Genomic DNA, 19,606 nt, shown 5'->3' on the forward strand with positions numbered 1-19,606 from the left:
AAGCTATTTGGGTATCGAAAAACGGAATGTTTAGGATTTGGTTGTTTTGAATAATATGTAGGCATATACCAAAATGTCTCCTCTTTCTGGTCAAGCAAATGCATAATGTGCCTAAAAATACAGTATATATTAGATTGAATGGAGATTGAAATAAAAAGTATTATTTAGAAATGCAAATGGTAGGAGGAGTCCTGTTTTAAAGAAAATACTGATATATTATATTTGCCTTTAAAATGTGTATTTTTTTCCCCCTTCAAATGAGACTAACAGGAAAAGCAGCATGAACATGACTTGTTCCCCAGTCTCGTTGGAGTCTTTTAAGGCGGTGAGTGATTAGCAGAAATAATGTCCCTGTCACCCTTAATCACATTAAAACGTGGTCAACATTTAATTTTTCCTACTTGATATGCAAAACTTTCCACTAGATTTGCAGCGAAGGCGATTGAAATTCCATTATAAAAAGAATAAAAATTTCAGGCATCATTTGTTCAAAGGCGATCAGGACCAGAAAGTGCTGAATCTTTCTATTAGCAGGGCTGTGAGAGATGGCACTCTATACTGAGGCATAATGGGACAGTGACAAGACACACACACACAAAAACACACACAAATACACACACAAAAACACCGTTTTTTCTTTCTGTCTCTTTTTCTCTCCCCCAAAAATGGATTGTAACTACTTTGATATCTTTGACAGTGGCCACCCGACTTTTACAAACGACACAGTTGAACTCTCAATTGCATGGTAAGGATTTTTTTGTATTACTTTGAAGTAACCTTGGATATGCATTATTGGGTAGAGTTGTATACTAAAACTCAAACATTTGAACAATGTAAAATACACTGGATATAAATGCAACAACGCAACAATTTCTAAGAATTGTTGAATTATAGTTCATACTAGGAAATCAGTCAATTGAAATCAATTTATTAGGCCCTAATCTATGGATTTCACAACTGGGAATACAGATATGCATTCCTTTAAAAAAAGGTAGGGGCGTGGATCAGAAAACCAGTAAGTATCTGGTGTGACCACCATTTGCCTCATGCAGTGCGATGCGTCTCCTTTGCATATAATTGATCAGGCTGTTGGTTGTGGCCTATTGTCTCACATCTCTTCAATGGCTGTGCGAAGTTGCTGGATATTGGCTGGAACTGGAACACGCTGTCGTACACGTTGATCCAGAGCATCCCAAACATGCTCAATGGGTGACATGTCTGGTGGGTATGCAGGCTACGCAAGAACTGAGACATTTTCAGCTTCCAGGAATTGTGTACAGATTCTTGCGACATGGGGCCATGCATTATCATGCTGAAGCATGAGGTGATGGCGGCGGATGAGTGGAACGACAATAGGCCTCAGGATCATCGATAAAATGCAATTGTGTTTATAGTCCGTATCTTATGCCTGTCCATAGCATAACCCCTCCACCACCAAGGGGCATGTCAACGTTAGGCAAGATGCAGTAGGTGGTATAAAATACAGTATATACTGTACATGTGATATGAGTAATGTAAGATATGTAAACATTATTAAAGTGGCATTATTTAGAGTGGCATTGTATAAAGTGACTAGTGATCCATTTATTAAAGTGGCCAGGGATTGGGTCTCAATGTAGGCAGCAGCCTCTCTGAGTTAGTGATTGCTGTTTAGCAGTCTGATGGCCTTGAGATAGAAGCTGTTTTTCAGTCTCTCAGCTTTGATGCATCTCTACTGACCTCGCCTTCTGGACGGTAGGGGTGTGAACAGGCAGTGGTGGCTCATTGATGATCTATTTGGCCTTCTTGTGACATCGGGTGCTGTAGGTGTCATGGAGGGCAGATAGTTTGCCCCCGGTGATGCGTTGTGCAGACCGCACCACCCTCTGGAGAGCCTTGCAGTTGCCGTACCAGGCAGGTTTTTTGGTGACATGCCAAATTTCTTCAGCCTCCTGAGGTTGAATAGGCGCTGTTGTGCCTTCTTCATCATACTGTGTAACGACCAATGCCTGGGATGAGAAGCAGGTACGTGGGGTCAAACATTTAATAGGAACGGACAGAAACAGCGTCATCACATGGGTATACAAGGACATATGAACATTATTGCAGAAACAGGGAACAGAGAGGGGAACCAGAAATATAGAGAAGGTAATGACAGAGGTGATTGAGTCCAGGTGAGTTCAATAATCGCTGATGCGCGTGGGGGAAGGCAGGTGTGTGTAATGATGATGGCAGTAGTGTGCAATGCTGTGGTGCCTGCGCCCTCGAGCGCCAGAGGGGATGAGCGGGAGCGGGCGTGACAGTGGCACCCCCCTCTAGGGGTGCCACCCGGCGTCCCACCTCGCCGAACCTGATGGGTACGGGGAGTCAAACATTTAATAGGAACAGACAAGTAACACTGTCTGTGTGGGTGGACCATTTCAGTTTGTCTGCGATGTGTACACAGAGGAACTTAAAACTTTCCACCTTCTCCACTGCTGTCCCTTCGATGTGGATAGGGGGGTGCTCCCTCTGCTGTTTCCTGAAGTCCACGATCATCACCTTAGTTTTGTTGACGTTGAGTGAGAGGTTGTTTTCCTGACACCACACTCCGAGTGCCCTCACCTCCTCCCTGTAGGCTGTCTCGTCGTTATTGTTAATCAAGCTCACTACTGTTGTGTCATCTGCAAACTTGGTGATTGAGTTGGAGGCGTGCATGGCCACACAGTCATGGGTGAACAGGGGCCCCAATGTTGAGGGTCAGCGAAGTGTAGATGTTGTTTCCTACCTTTCCACCTGGGGGCGGCCCGTCAGAAAATCCAGGACCCAATTGCACAGGGCGGGGTTGAGACCCAGGGCCTCCAGCTTGATGATGAGCTTGGAGGGTACTATGGTGTTGAATGCTGAGCTGTAGTCAATGAACAGCATTCTTACATAGGGATTCCTTTTGTCCAGGTGGGATAGGGCAGTGTGATGGCGATTGCATCGTCTGTGGACCTGTTGGGGCGGTATGCAAACTGAAGTGGGTCTAGGGGGGCCTGTAAGGTGGAGGTGATATGATCCTTGACTAGTTTCTCAAAGCACTTCATAATGACTGAAGTGAGTGCTACGGGGTGGTAGCCATTTAGTTCAGTAATCTTTTCCTTCTTGGTTACAGGAACAATGGTGGCCATCTTGAAGCATGTGGGGACAGCAGTCTGGGATAGGGAGCGATTAAATATGTCACCAGCCAGCTGTTCTGCGCATGCCCTGAGGATGCAGCTAGGGATGCCGTCAGGGCCAGCAGCCTTGCGAGGGTTAACACGTTTAAATGTTTTACTCACGTCATCCACGGAGAAGGAGGGGGGGGGTGCATTCCTTGTTAGCGGGCCGCGACGGGGGCACTGTATTATCCTCTCCATTGTGCCAGTGGGCATCGAATAGGAGTCGGTTACGAGAGACAGTTTCTGACAGTTTGTGCAGAAATTCTTCAGTTGTGCAAACCCACAGTTTCTTCAGCTGCCCAGGCGGCTGGGCTCAGGCGATCCCGCAGGTGAAGAAGCCGGATGTGGAGGTCCTGGGCTGACATGGTTACATCTGGTTCTGCGATTGTGAGTCCAGTTGGATGTACTGCCAAATTCTCTAAAACGACGTTGGTAGAGAAATTAATATTCAATTCTCTGGAAAGAGCTCTGGTGGACATTCCTGCAGTCAGCATGCCAATTGCACACTCCCTCAAAACTTGAGACATCTGTGGCATTGTGTTGTGTCACAAAATTGCACATTTTAGAGTGACCTCTGTATTGTCCCCAGCACAAGATGCACCTGTGTAATCAAATAAAACCAACTGTTATTTGTCACATGCTCCGAGTACAACCTTACCGTGAAATGCTTACTTACAATCCCTTAACCAACAATGCAGTTCAAGAAAAGTATTTATTAAATCAATTAAAGTAAAAATAGTCAAATAAAAAGTAACACAATAAACAACAATAACGAGGCTATATACAGGGGGTACTGGTAGTCGAGCTATTTTGTACATGTAGGTAGGGCTAAAGTGACTCTGCATTGATAATAAATAGCGAGTAGCAGCAGTGTAAAAACAAAGGGGGGGGGGCGTGTCAATGTAAATAGTCTGGGTGGCCATTTGATTAATTGTTCAGCAGTCTTATGGCTTGGGGGTTGAAGCTGTTAAGAAGCCTTTTGGTAGTGCTTGCCATGCGGTAGTAGAGAGAACAGTGTATGACTTGGGTGACTGGAGTCTTTGACATTTTTTTTGTCTTCCTCTGACACTGCCTAGTATTTAGGTCCTAGATGGTAGGAAGCTTGGCTCCAGTAATGTACAGGGCCGTACGCACTCCCTCTGTAGCGCCTTACGGTCAGATGCCGAGCAGTTGCCATACCACGCAGTGATGCAACCGGCCAGGATGCTCTCAATGGTGCAGCTGTAGAATCTGGGGACCCATGCCAAATGTGTTCAGTCTCCTGGGGGGGATAAGATGCTGTCGTGCCCTCTTCACGACTGTCTTGGTGTGTTTTGTCCATGATAGTTCGTTGGTGATGTGGACACCAAGGAACTTGAAACTCTCGACCCGCTCCACTGCAGCCCCGCCGATGTTAATGGGGGCCTGTTCGGCCCACCGTTTCCTGTAGTCCACGATCAGCTCCTTTGTCTTGCTCACATTGAGGGAGTGTAATGCACTGATCTGTTTCACCTGTCCCTGTGATTGTCTCCACCCCCTCCAGGTGTCGCTTATTTTTCCCAGTGTATTTATCCCTGTGTTTCCTGTCTCTCTGTGCCAGTTCATCTTGTATGTTTAGTCAAGTCAACCAGCGTGTTTTTCCCCGGACTCCTTTTCTATTCTCTTTTGCCAGTCTTCCCAGTTTTGACCACTGCCTGACTCTGGACTACTTTCCCGCCTGCCTGATCATCCTGCCTGCCATGACCTTGAATCTGCCTGCCCTTCGGTACCTATTGGACTCTGAACTGGTTTTGACCTTTTGCCTGTACACGACCATTCTTTTGCCTACCCCTTTTTGGATGAATTAACATTGTAAGACTCCAACCATCTGTCTCCTGTGTCTGCATCTGGGTCTCGTCTTGTGCCTTGATAGGGATAGGTTGTTGTCCTGGCACCACACTGCCAGGTCTCAGACTGTGGGGAGGAGGTCAGTCTCATCGTTGTCTGTGATCAGGCCTACCACTGTTTCATCAGCAAACTTAATGATAGTTTTGGAGTCATGTTTGGCCACGCAGTCGTGGGTGAACAGGGAGTACAGGAGGGGACTAAGTAATCACCCCTGAGGGGCTCCAGTGTTGAGGATCAGCATGGCAGATGTGTTGTTGCCTACCCTTACCACCTTTGGGCGGCCCATCAGGAAGTCCAGGATCCAGTTGCAGAGGGAGGTGTTTAGTCCCAGGGTCCTTAGCTTAATGATGAGCTTTGTGGGCACTATGGTGTTGAACGCTGAGCTGTAGTCAATGAACAGCATTCTCACATAGGTGCTCCTTTTGTCCAGGTGGGAAAGGGCATGCGTCATCTTCATGGCTACCGACGTGAGTGCTACGGGGCGGTAATCATTTAGCCAGGTTACCTTCGCTTCCTTGTGCACAGGGACTATGGTGGTCTGCTTGAAACATATAGGTATTACAGACTCGGTCAGGGAGAGGTTGGAAAATGTCAATAAAGACACTTGCCAGTTGGTCTGCGCATGCTTTGAGTACACGTCCTGGTAATCCGTCTGGCCCCGCAGCTTTGTGAATGTTCTCGGCTACCAAGAGCGTGATCACACAGTCGTCTGGAATGGCTGGTTATCTCATGCATGCTTCAGTGTTGCTTGCCTCGAAGCGAGCATGAAAGTCATTTAGCTCATCTCATCGAGGCTGGGTTTTCCCTTTGTAGTCTGTAATAGTCTTCAAACCCTGCCACATCCGACGAGCGTCAGAGCCTGTGTAGTAGGATTCAATCTTAGTCCTGTATTGAAGCTTTACCTGTTTGATGGTTCATCTGAGGGCATAGCAGGATTTCTTATAAGCGTCCGGATTAGTGTCCCGCTCCTTGAAAGCGGCAGCTCTAGCCTTTAGCTCAGTGCAGATGTTCCCTGTAATCCATGGCTTCTGGTTGGGATATGTACGTACGGTCACTGGGGACGACGTCGTCAATGCACTTTTGGATGAAGCCGGGGACTGAGGTGGCATATTCCTCAATGCCATTGGATGAATCCTGGAACATATTCCAGTCTGTGCTAGCAAAACAGTCCTGTAGCGTTGCATCGGCGTCATCTGACCACTTCTGTATTGAGCGAGTCACTAGTACTTCCTACTTTAGTTTTTCTTGTAAGCAGGAATCAAGAGGGTAGAATTATGGTCAGATTTTCCAAATGGAGGACGAAGAAGAGCTTTGTATGTGTCTCTGTGTGTGGAGTAAAGGTGGTCTAGAGTTTTTTTTCCCCTCTGGTTGCACATGTGACATGCTGGTAGAAATTTGGTAAAACGGATTGAAGTTTTCCTGCATTAAAGTCCCCGACCACTAGGAGCACCACTTCTGGATGAGCATTTTCTTGTTTGCTAATGGCCTTATACAGCTGGTTGAGTGTGGTCTTAGTGCCAGCATCAGTTTGTGGTGGTAAATAAACGGCTACGAATAATATAGATGAGAACTCTCTTGGTAGATAGTGTGGTCTACAGCTTATCATGAGGTACTCTTCCTCAGGCGAGCGATACCTTTAATATTAGAAATTGTGCACCAGCTGTTTTTTACAAAGAGAGACACATCCCCGCCCCTTGTCTTACCACACATAGCTTCTTTGTCCTGCCAATGCACGAAATACCCAGCCAGCTCTATAGTATCCGGGTCATCGTTTAGCCACGACTCCGTGAAACATAAGATATTACAGTTTTTGTCTTAATTGTAGATCATTCATTTTATTTTTCAGTGATTGCACATTGGCCAATAGTTCGGATGGTAGTGGAAGTTTACTCACTCGCCTACGAATTCTCAGAAGGCAGCTCGACCTCCGCCCCCTTTTTCTCTGTCTTTTCTGCACGCAAATGACGGGGTTTGGGCCTCGAGAAACAGTATATCCTTCGCATTGGACTCGTTAACGAAAAAATCTTTGTCCAGTTCGAGGTGAGTAATCACAGTTCTGATGTCCAGAAGCTCTTTTTGGTCATAGGAGACAGTAGCAGCGACATTATGTACAAAATAAGTTACAAAAAAACTAGCAAAATGGCACAGTTGGTTAGGAGCCTGTAAAACGGCAGCCATCCTGTCCGGTGCCATTATTCTGATTAATGATCATGCTGTTTAATCAGCTCGTTGATATGCCACACCTGTCATGCAGATGGATTATCTCTGCAAAGGAGAAATGCTCACTAACAGGGATATTTAAAAAAAAATGTGCACAGAATTTGAGAGAAATTAGCTTTTTGTGTGTATGGAACATTTCTGGGATCTTTCATTTTAGCTCATGAAACATGGGACCAACACTTTACATGTTGCGTTTATATTTTTGTTCAGTGTACATTATCAGTCCAAATTTTGGACACGCCTACTCATTCAAGGGTTTTCTTTATTTTTACTATTTTATACATTGTTGAATAATAGTGAAGACAACACAACTATGAAATAACACATATGGAACCATGTAGTAACCAAAAAAGTGTTTATATATTTTTTTTAAGTTGTCACCCTTTGCCTTGATGACAGCTTTGCTGTCTTAACTTTTGACTGGTACTGTATATATACAGTCTTTAGTGCCTATAGAAAGTGTACACCTTGAACTTTTGCCACAGAGGTCATTTGAAAATCATGTCAAACCCTATTATTTCACACATTTTGACTTCTGAAGTTATCCTTGCCGACACAAAGGGAGTGAATACTTATGCAACAATTATATTTTATTTGAGAATTATTTTGGTAGAATTTTCTTTTCACTGTGACATTATGGAGTATTATACATAGATCAATGACAAATTCAATCCTACTTTGTAATGCAAAAAAAAATATTGTGTTACAAAGTGGGATTGAATTTTTTACATTTTTGTCATTGATCTACACATAATACTCCATAATGTCAAAGTGAAAAGAAAATTCTACCAAAATAATTCTCAAATAAAATGTGTAAATATAATTGTTGCATAAGTATTCACTCCCTTTGTGGTAGGCAAGGCTAAATTCAGAAGTCAAATTTGTCTTAACTAATCATATAATAGGTTATATGGATTCACTGTGAAATAATAGGGTTCGACATGATCTTCAAATGACTACCCTTACCTCTGTCCCCCACATCTGTAAGGCCCCTCAGTCAAGTATTGAATTTCAAGCACAGATTAAACTACAAAGACCAGGGGGCTTTTCGAAAACCTCATAAATGAGGGCACTGATTGGTAGATGGGTAACAATAACAAATCAGACATTGAGTATATCTTAGAGCATGGTCAAGTTAATAATTATGCTGTGGATGATTTATTAAACCACCCAGACACATCAAAGATCCAGTCATGCTTCTGACCTGAGCTGCAGGACCGGATAGAAACTGCTTAGGGATGTCACCATGAGGCAATTGGTGACTTTAAAACAGCTACAGAGTTATGTTGCTGTGCTGGGAGAAAACTAACTACAAAACTACAAAAACATTGTAGTGACTCCAGTAGCTGCTCCAGTTTCAACTGTTCTGCCTGCGGCTATGGAACCCTTACCGGTTCACCGGAAGTGCTACCTTGTCCTGGGCCTGCTGTTTTCGACTCTCTCGGTCTACCGCACTTGCTGTCTCTAACTCTGAATGATTGGCTATAAAAAGCTAACTGACATTTATTCCTGAGGTGCTGACCTGTTGCATCCTCTACAACCACTGTGATTATTATTATTTGACCCTGCTGGTCATCTATGAATGTTTGAACCTCCACCCGGCACAGCCAGAAGAGGACTGGCCACCCATCAGAGCCTGGTTCTTCTCTCGGTTTCTTCCAAGGTTCCTGTCTTTCTAGTGGGTTTTTCCTAGTCAACGTGCTTCTACACCTGCATTGCTTGCTGTTTGGGGTTTTAGGCTGGGTTTCTGTATAGCACTTTGTGACATCGGCTGATGTAAAAAGGGCTTTATAAATCAATTTGATTGATTGATTGACTGATTGATTGATTGACCCCACAAGAATTACCTAAATGACAGAGTGAAAAGAATCATGAAATATAATAAAAACATATTCCAATAATGTATATGTATGCAACAAGACACTAAAGTAACAATGCAAAAAAAATGTCAAAGGAATGCACTATTTGGCTTAAACGCAAAGCCTTATGTTTGGGGAAAATCCAACACAACACATCACTGATTTTCAAGCATGGTAGTGGCTGCATCATAGTATGGGTATGCTTGACATCGGCACAGACTGGGGAGTTTTTCAGGATGAAAAGAAACGGGATGGCGCTAAGCACAGGCAAAATCCTAGAGGAAAAACTGCTTCCTAGAGAAAAAACAGCTTTACACCAGACACTGGGAGAGAAATTCATCTTTCAGCAGGACAATAACCTCAAACACTGGAGTTGCTTATCAAGAAGACGGTGAATGCTCTGGAATGGCCAAGTTCCAGTTTGGATTTAAATCTGTGTGGTAGGTTAGGTGTTGAAAAACAGAATAATATGCAGCAAAGTACCTACGGTAAAATATGGTGGTTGATATTTGATGTTATGGGGCTATATTCCTTCCACTGGTCCTGGGGCCCTTGTTAAGGTCAATGGCATCATGAACATTTTGGCCAAAAACCTGGTCTCTTTCTCTGAGCGGTTAGGGTTATTATAAATTAATATTATTTCCCAATTTGTTTTAGTGTAGCTCAGTATTTGTATTATTTATTTCATACAGTCATTTTGGCTCATCTTTATGTGTGTGTGTGATTAAGTTCAGCATTTTAATTCATTAGAGAGAAGCCATATTTTTGATGTTTTGATATTAACATTTACCCAATTCATTTGTCGAGATGCTTTGGAGAGGATGTAAATACAATTGTAAAGTGGCGTAACTAGACTGGTGAAGTTGATGAAGTTGGTCAGAAAAGTCATGTTGACAGAACATCAAATCTCATTTGACAGTGCTGCGTTCCCTCTGTTGGACGAAGGGGGTGTACCTTGTTCCTGTGGCACGGTGTTTGTCTGCTCCTGTGTCACTCCTGTGCGCGGAGCCAGGGACCCCCGTGCTCATTTGGCGCTCACGTTCTCCATCTCGGCTTCCGCATTATTAAAATCATCCCTCAGCGCTCCACCAAGAGCCTCTTTGTTGCTTGGCTGACGACGCTCGATTCTGTCAAGTCTTCGCCAATTACAGTCTCAGGTACAATGGCCTATTCACAGGATCACAGCCCTTGACTGGTGTCGGGAGAGTGATTTGTGAATCATTATTCAGTCGCCTGTAGAGAACGTGATACCTGAGGAATGCAAATAATCTGCCAGCGAATAGACGACTAGGCTCCTAAAAGTGACAAACTACAGCTGTTATTATCCCAGATTGGATTCTTTTCCCTACTTGGAGAGGCAGTCATCTCCTTGGCTTTCGAGTTTGAGTTTCCACTAAATGTACATTTTTCCCTTCATGAGAAGGGGTGACCAGCTCGTAGTGGCGCCTGTCAAATCCTCAACTCTAGTTTAAGTGCATCACAGCCTCTGTGTTAGCAGGAAGTGAAATATTGGTTGTAGATAGATGGTTATGCTTATTGCCGAGAGAATACACTGATGGTCTGCCCTGACGCACGTTTGGCAGCACTCAGTAAGATAAATCAAATGATCAAAAAAGCATCCAAGCAACCGCAGCTGTTATGAAGCTGCAATGACATTTCCCAGAAGTTGGAATTCTTCTCCGATATTTAGCATTGATTATATTGTTCAGTTGTAAGTGATAGAAAGACACCAGAGATGGATTGACTGAACCAGTGATCCAATAGTTAGATGATAAACGGGTGACATTATTATTAGAATAGCTGTGGTATTGAGGTTGTGCGGCCACTCCCAGCCTTTGATTTCTTATAGGTTTTGTAAACAGGAAACCAGGATTACAGATAATGACGGGTCTTTAGAATCAATCCAGAAGCCTGGGAGCTCTCTCTTTCGGGCCCAATGTGTGAAAATGGGTCTGTGTGATGCCGCTCGTTGGGCTTCGTCCAATCCCAGGACAGGCTGTAAACGCGTGGGGCTAATCTCATAATTATCCGACCCCCCCCCCCCCCCCCCACACCCCCCCACCCCACATTGTTCTGGCAGAGAGTTACCATTAACTGTGAGGATATCTTTGTCCTGCAATGTCAGGTCTCCCGCTGAGTCACAGGGCAGAAAAACACTCTTAAAAGGGATTTAAGGGAAGGGAATGACTAAGACGTTCATAAGTGGGAATACTATACTTCCATCCATCCTCCAGGCTTTAGGGCAATTACTGGAATGGCTACTAACTGTTTGAAATAAATCAACTTGTACTTAACAGTAGAGCTGTAACCTTGGAGTGAATTTGGGGTAAAAACACTGCCATTTTAACCATGATAATTGTCAACAATCTGCTTTTTCTTAATGAGATGTCATTGCATGTATTCATACCTACGCATGACATGGCAAACTTATTCCTGAACTGGGGACTTGTTAATAAGGCAAACTCGGTAACAAAGTGAAACTGTGCAATCACAGCGCGACCTTGGGGAAGGCAATGTTCCGAAACGACGCGGTAAACAGGCACGGCTGTTCTCTCATGAATATGCATCGGCCAGCCGACTGATAACAAACGCTGCTCTGTTCTGTCCTGTCAGTCAACACCGGCACCATGAAGCTCCAACCTGCCTGTGTTGTTGTGTCTACTGCCCAGGTTGGTGACAATCAAGTGGGTAGACAGTTCACGACCCCGGGGCGCTGGTCATCCCCTTCAGCGGAGGAGTGGAGAGTCTCCTGCAGGACATAAGTGAAGGGGAGATTAAGAAGTACTGCACCGAGCACAAGGCTCAGAGGTTAATTAGCATTCAGTCTCCTTTAATTGCGTGCGCTGATAGAATAATAGATGGTAGAGTAATTACCATTATAAAGCAAGGATCCCTCTCTATACGGGAACAACTCAGTCTAAGGGTTTTCTTCTAAATGAAGTTTTTAACTGTCATCTGTCATCTACAGGTATAATTATAACTTGGGCATTTCGGGTGTATTGTTCGCATGTGAAAACCTCTATGGAGGACGAGAAATCGTGACAGCAGATTTTTTTCTCTGCTCAGAGAGACATTGGGATGAATTCTTAAAGGTGCTAAATGAGACGGGCAAGCGTGACAATTTTTTTTGTTTTAATCGCTGGAGAATGAAATGTTCAATGTTGACCCTATTTTATTTATTTAATGCGTTTATGTATTGGAATTGATGTGGTCTTGCCCCAGACGTGAACTTTGGCTACGAATCAAAGCGCCACTAAAATATCCTAAAAGACCTAGCATTTACAGCACCACGAACAACATGGAAAATAAAATTGCTTTCACCCTGCTTATTCCGACAGCGTTCTGACAAGGATCATCAAGGCTGGCTATGGAGCCCTACAGTTGGAGTACTTCTTCACAGCTGGACCAGATGAGGTCCGTGCGGGGACCATCCGGGTAAGACCCTGCCCCCGCGGCCGGCCGCGCCGCATACCGTTCCACCCTGCTGGCATGCAGCCTGATATCAGCCACTTTCAACTTTGTCATGGTCCAGCTTTAGCTAGTCATTACAGACCAAGGATAACTTCAATTACTGTTGAGCTGCTGAACAGTGAAAGTGGGGGCTACTTTGATTGAGGAGGGCAACAATTGATTTTGCCCATTACTTCCTGAGAATGTTTCCATCCCGTGCAGATCTGCCTGCCCTCCTCCTGCCGCGGGAGATAAGGGGCCCTAGCATTGTGCCTGCCTAATCTGTGTGACGGGGGTTGTCTGTGCTGAAATTGATGTGGCTTTTTATTCAACCGTTTGTGGGTCTTGCTGGGGGCTCCTCCTCTCTGTGTCTCAGTTTACTGAGCCCGCCGAGAGCCTGGGTGACACTGAATCACAGGAGGATTTACATCGATACAGATGTTGGCTCGGCACACTGGTATTGTGCAAATGTTAGAAGGATTAAGAGCAGTCATAATAAGGTTTTAACCTGTCAGGAGTTGCATTCTGATTCGCTAGTCGATCTGTGTAAGGAACGTGAGCAGTTTTTTTTTTTTACAACTAACTAAACTGAAAGTATGTATGTTATTAAGAAAACGTTTTTAGGTTGATAATAAACAGAACATTTTTATTTGGGTGACATCATAGTGGTTAAATATATGAGCCACCTCCACCCAGCCATGAGTGATGTCCTCAGTGGGTTTAGGAAAGTAACAGAACTCCTCCAAGCATTTCTCCTATGGGCTTGTCTCCTTTGACATAACTGATTACGGCTAGCCTTGATTGTGTGTGAGGCGTTTAGTCAGGTAAGCATCAGTGAGTAGCTATATTAACCCAATACATCTTACATTGTAAAAACGACACTGTAACATGGTGCTGCTAAGCCCTTTAGCATGCTTTATTAGGCAGCCTCGAGGTGACCATTATCTATCAGGCTGCTCTGCATAGCTGTTAACTGCTATGATGTGTATCTCTTGTAATGCGCTATAGGACAAAATCAGCCCCTAATCTATTTTTCTCTACCTAGACAAACCTTGATGCTGATTAATGGTAGTTAAACTTACAAGCACTCCGTCAATGAGATTGCATAGGGATGGTAATGTATTGGAGTCATTAAATGCACATCATTCTTTTGGCATGAAATATGTTGACCCCAACCTGATTATATACATAATTAAAAGTGCTCCGCAGTTTTGGAGCACAGTGCTACAGAGCCGAGAGAGGGAGAGGAGGTCGACAGGCACAAGTCATAATGATGCCGCGCAGGGATGTCACTTATTTGGGTCATTTGTCATTTTCCCAGGCATTATTTCAATGCATATAAATTGCGTATTTTATCAGAGACCGTTGTGACTTCTGATGCTAAATGGGATTTAATGTAGGAAGAATTTTAAAAAGTTGGGGGGGGGGGGGGGGACGGTTGTTTTTTGTTCTTGGAGAAAAACAACCAATTTCATATTTTCCTTGGTCATTCTATTATAATGTTGGTTTTAAATGTATGTATGGATGTATATTCTATAAAGGGATCCTTTATATTTCATTTCAATCATCTGCTGTGCTAGGAATACATTTTGAGGAAATTCAAACATGACAAAGGGGATATAGCGCACAGACTGTATATAAAACGTAGTGAAAGTTTCCATTTCAAAATGGTCAGGTATGATACAGCCAGGTCAATACAGTGTGTATCCCCCTGCAACACTGCCTCTCTCCCTCTCTGGCGACCTGAGGCCAGAGTAGCAACCCACAATGAGGGAAGATTGCTTGGACAGAAATCAATAGCGCCACGGAATCAGAAATTGCTGGTGGGCATTGATAGCAGCGCAGGCTCCTTATCGGCCTCAAGGCTACTCTAGCAAGGCACAACCGTGTGACGTGCAATCCAGAAATCAGGAGCGAGGCAAGAATAACCCCCAACACACCCCCTACCCATGCTCACTTCACCATCCCCCCATCAAACAGCATGTCAGTCCTGTGCTGAAATCCATCTTCTCCAAAACAATTAATTTACCCTGTGCGTCCTTTCTCTTTCCTCCTCCTGACAGAAAGGAACCAAGGCTCCACAGGCAGCTGGCAAGATCCACGCGGACTTTGAGAAGGGCTTCGTTATGGCTGAAGTAATGAAATTCTCGGATTTTAAAGAGGGGGGCAAGCGAGAACGCTGTCAAGGTGAGCCGTCAGGGTGCAGATGAGGGAAGTCTCCTGTGATCAGTGGAGCTGACAGTCACCCCACTGCTTGCACTGCAAACACTCTTCACCTTTAGCCAGGGGAAGAAATTACTGCACACACTCCGCCAGCGCACCTGACAAGCCAATGGATTATGTCTCTAAACACTGCCATTCTTCTCCTGCGGCGCATATCTTCATCACCATCTGTTTTAACAGGCTCACGGTAGGCCTTTCTTATACCTCAGGCCAGCCTCTCAGAGGAAGATCTCTGTACCCAACAAGGCCACATCTATAGAGCGGACCGTTAGCTCGGCACTTTTTGTGAGAGTGATATAAAGAGCCGAGTTAAATAAAGTGTGAAATTCTTTACATCAGGACTGTTGCACGGATGAACAGCGCATAAATGTGGCCTGCATATCTTATTTTATTACTGCCAATGTTTGTTTTGACCTTTTTACTGGGCTGTGGCTTTTACATGGGCGCTGCTCTGTCCAATATAATCACTGTATTTCACGGTGAATTTGAGAAGACTATAGCGTTGTGATAAGTACAGCAGGTAGTGTCACGGAATGCTTTAAAGTTTTTTTTTTTCTCCCTCGGCGAGTGTGTGCTGATGTTCAGGGTAACTGTAAGACATTGGCCTCATCTGTAACACCTCTCACCCGCCTGGTTGAGGTAATTCTATTTGTTCTTGCTTTTTTTCCCCTTCTCCCCCAGAAGAAAGCTCGGGGCAAGGAACAACATTCCAAAGTGTTCCATGTCACACAATGGATTGGAGCAATTTCCCAACACCCAGCGTGACTTAGCGTGTCTGATGCTGTTGGTTTGTCTTGTATGGTCCTGCCATTGGAACAGCAGGACATGAATGTGTCAGTGTCAGTGGTTAGCACGCGTCTGGAGGAAGTGCCTCTATTGGTTTACCTCCAGAGCCTTGACTGGCATCTGTTATTATAGTGTGTACAAAGCACTTCACAGGGCTATTATGTAGATAGTCTTGGTACTTAAGCTTCAAACGCCATTAAACTTGACCACCAGCCAATAGCTGTTGATGAGATCAAACCATGATGTAATTGGATACTTTTTACATGTTAAATTGTCCCCGGGTTCTGTTTAAAATGTAGCAGGTCTAAAAGTATTTATTTCACCAATGGAATATATGGATTAAACAATTAGGGATGTGGACAAAGTGGAAATCAGAGTATCAGATGCTAATCCCTTCTAAATCCTGTGCAGGAGATGTGTGATTAGCACTGGCAAGCAGTGAGAGCTTGCCCTACTTACTCATATTATCACCAAGTAGATCTCCGCAGCTCACTCGATGGCCAGCCAAATCCTCTGTCTGGCAGAGACTTATACACTACATAACTTGCCCTATACGGATCCACATCGGAAATAAAACATACATTACCAGAATATTACATTCAATATTTCACCTCAGGTCTTTGTAAAATGCATATAATTCAGCTGTAATCTATTGTTGGTTACTACTTCCTAAAGTGTCAGTAGAGGGGAAATGTGCCGGGCTCTGGGGTTTTGAACGCTGATGTTATGGAAGCCTGACAGAGTGGCGCAGTGGTCTTGTGGCGTAACTACAGCCAGGTTCGATCCCAGGCTGTATCACAGCTAGCTGTGACTGGGAGATCTATGATGTGGCGCACAATTGGCCCAGTGTCGTCCGGGTTAGGGGAGGGTTTGGCTGGTCGGGATTTCCTTGTTCCAATGCGCTCTAGCGACTCCTTGTGGCGGGCTGGGCGCCTGCAAGCTGACTCTGGTTGCCAGCTGGACTGTTTCCAGGTTAAGCGAGCCGTGTCAAATAGCAGTGCGGCTTGGCAGGGTCGTGTTTTGGAAGATGCATGGCTCTCGACCTTCGCCTCTCTCGAGTCCATAGGGGAGTTGCAGCGATGGGACGACACTGTAACTACCAATTGGGGAGAAAAAAGGGGTAATAAGTACAACCCCAAAAAAATAAATGGAAGCCTGACATCAGAGCCTCAGAGCCTCAGCTCTTTCCATGACTAACCAGGTGAAAGCTACTGATACCACCTGTTAAATATATACATATGTATATATAATATATATAATCATATATATATATATATATATATATATATATATATATATATATATATATATATATATATATATATATGGACACAGAGCGTTTCTGACTGCAGCATTAAGGCCAATGCTATTTATGCCAGTTGTGGGAATGGACTGTTTGAATAGGCCAGCGTACAGGGATATCACATTATTAGTAATCATATCTGCTTAAGCCAAGCTTGCTCCTCCAGATGGCTGCTTTCAAGTGCAAATGAACCAGTTAGACGTGTCTGGTTTAATACATACTCAGGAATCACAAATAGCCATTGATTTTTTTTTCCCCTGTCTCCCTCTCCAAGCAGTGTTTCTGGTGCTATTGGGTCTGGATTAAATGGTCTCCTGAGCCTTTAAAGGGACATTGATTCTTCTAATTAATTGTGCTCTGTGCAGAACCAGAATGCATAAACCCGTCCGTATTAGCACTTCAAGTCAATTATTTTGAGTTTGCCCGGGAAGGGGAACAAACACATCTAATGTATACAAAAGAAATGTTGGAACTTATTTTGTTTCCTTAAGAAGTATGAGGATGCTATAATGACAGAGCGTTATTAAAATGTTACTTGTACATATGAATGGAAATTGACAGAGAAGAGGGTTATTCACTCAGTGGGATTCTAGACACCCCATGTGTGTGTGCGCGTGTGTGTGTGTGCGCATGTGTGTGTGTGGTGGTTGATGGTTGGTGGTTGAAGATATCCCTCTAGTGGTGTGGGGGCTGTGCTTTGGCAAAGTGGGTGGGGTTATATCCTTCCTGTTTGGCCCTGTCCGGGGGTGTCCTCGGAGTGGGCCACAGTGTCTCCTGACCCCTCCTGTCTCAGCCTCCAGTATTTATGCTGCAGTAGTTTATGTGTCGGGGGGCTAGGGTCAGTTTGTTATATCTGGAGTACTTCTCCTGTCCTATTCGGTGTCCTGTGTGAATCTAAGTGTGCGTTCTCTAATTCTCTCCTTCTCTCTTTCTCTCTCTCGGAGGACCTGAGCCCTAGGACCATGCCCCAGGACTACCTGACATGATGACTCCTTGCTGTCCCCAGTCCACCTGGCTGTGCTGCTGCTCCAGTTTCAACTGTTCTGCCTTATTATTATTCGACCATGCTGATCATTTATGAACATTTGAACATCTTGGCCATGTTCTGTTATAATCTCCACCCGGCACAGCCAGAAGAGGACTGGCCATCCCACATATGCTCTCTCTAATTCTCTCTTTCTTTCTCTCTCTCGGAGGACCTGAGCCCTAGGACCATGCCCCAGGAATACCTGACATGATGACTCCTTGCTGTCCCCAGTCCACCTGACTGTGCTGCTGCTCCAGTTTCAACTATTCTGCCTTATTATTATTCGACCATGCTGGTCATTTATGAACATTTGAACATCTTGACCATGTTTTGTTATAATCTCCACCCGGCACAGCCAGAAGAGGACTGGCCACCCCACATAGCCTGGTTCCTCTCTAGGTTTCTTCCTAGGTTTTGGCCTTTCTAGGGAGTTTTTCCTAGCCACCGTGCTTCTTCACCTGCATTGCTTGCTGTTTGGGGTTTTAGGCTGGGTTTCTGTACAGCACTTTGAGATATCAGCTGATGTACGAAGGGCTATATAAAATAAATTTGATTGATTGATTGATTGTGTGCGCATGTGTGTGTGTGCGCATGTGTGTGTGTGTGTGTGTGCGCATGTGTGTGTGTGTGTGCGCATGTGTGTAAGACAGTGAGATGATGTGCATGTGTGTTCATTGCTAATTTGCTATTTCTTGTTTTTCATAACTGTCATTAATTAGGTGTTGTGTTTCTCTATTTTACAGGCAGCAGGGAAATACAGACAACAGGGAAAAACCTACATTGTGGAGGACGGAGACATTATCTTTTTCAAATTCAACACGCCAAACCAGCCCAAGACTAAGAAGTGACTCAGTCGCAGTCTGTCGGCTACCAGAATGGACTGTGCCGTTAGAGAATTCTTCTTTGTTTTAGACAGAATGAAGCTGGAGATTGATTGCTACCTGCCAAGTCGGCTCAGTCCTACCTACTGCCCACTCTGCCACATTATCCCTGTTTGTTTTCTGTCCAGGAGAATTCTATACAATCCCCCTTGCCAAAGCACAGATCCACTAAACACTGACAGCTTTGCTATTTAAGATCAGGATGCCCCCCCCCCCCCCTCCAAATGGTAGGAGCATTTGAAGAAGAGTATTACTCTCTTGATACTTCATTAATCTCCATCACTGGTGCCAGGCCTGACACAGCTGACAGCAGGGACAATGCGAGCTGCTCCTCTCCTCCTTCCAGAGATAATGCATGTTTTACAGTAGCCCAGATGTCTACACTCAATAAAACATTTGACAAAACCAGCCGGTGTGTGTTTGGGGATGTCTGTATTGACTGGCGCGGCATGCAGGCGGCGATAGTGGGTCCTGCTGGCAACTGATTACAGAATTAAAAGACACAGTTGACAGTGGCTCTGGCAGAGAGGGGACAGCAGTAATTGTATCTGTAAAGTGATTCTTATTTTAGAGGGCTAAGTGTGGGATGCTGATTATTTCATACAAGAGAATTGGTCAGGTGAAATTGTGTTTGAATGAACCTTTCCTCTCCGTGGTTATTCCTGCTCTCATTTGAGTCCTGGTATTCTGATATGTTCTGTATTTCAAGAGATTGCTTTATAAATGTGCACCCCATTATTATTGAGAGTGCCATTAGCTATTATCACTAAATGTAGGTATGCCTGAAGGCTGTTTTTGTCAAATTCTCCTGTGTCTCCATGCCACTGAGT

General features: G+C 44.4%; 1 pseudogene across 1 annotated transcript in view; it reads left to right on the forward strand.

Moving 5' to 3' along the window:
* Positions 1 to 19,175, forward strand: part of LOC110501445 (obg-like ATPase 1) — a 60,440-nt pseudogene extending 41,265 nt beyond the window's left edge. The window contains exons 5-8 of the transcript XR_016490539.1: positions 11,776 to 11,914; positions 12,445 to 12,541; positions 14,620 to 14,743; positions 18,639 to 19,175. The product of XR_016490539.1 is annotated as an obg-like ATPase 1 (transcript). The remainder of the gene's footprint in view (positions 1 to 11,775; positions 11,915 to 12,444; positions 12,542 to 14,619; positions 14,744 to 18,638) is intronic.
* Positions 19,176 to 19,606: the final 431 nt, after the last annotated feature.

This window comes from Oncorhynchus mykiss, chromosome 22 (assembly GCF_057628025.1).
Source record: "Oncorhynchus mykiss isolate SJ-2025 chromosome 22, ASM5762802v1, whole genome shotgun sequence".
Classification (NCBI taxonomy): Eukaryota; Metazoa; Chordata; class Actinopteri; order Salmoniformes; family Salmonidae; genus Oncorhynchus; species Oncorhynchus mykiss.